The following is a 282-nucleotide window of genomic DNA, read 5'->3' as shown; positions in this document are numbered from 1 at the left end:
AATGGTATTTAGGGCTCTAGTCAGCTTTGTATTTGAATACCAGTTTTTGACCTGAGAGCTCCTCAAAACTTGTGCTTTCAGGACAATCTCAGGGCTCATGTCTGGAACAGCCATCCCAGCACACAACACACAACACACACACACACACACACACACACACACACACACACACACACGGAGTGAAGGAGGAAAAGAGTGGGGGGCAGATTAGGAATTCTTCTCTTACATGTGGAGGCTATTTTCTTTAACCATTGTCCTGTGATTCAGTATTCATAAAGTAAA

The sequence above is a fragment of the Myotis davidii genome, unplaced genomic scaffold (assembly GCF_000327345.1).
Source record: "Myotis davidii unplaced genomic scaffold, ASM32734v1 scaffold123, whole genome shotgun sequence".
Lineage (NCBI taxonomy): Eukaryota > Metazoa > Chordata > Mammalia > Chiroptera > Vespertilionidae > Myotis > Myotis davidii.
This window is presented reverse-complemented; position numbering follows the sequence as displayed.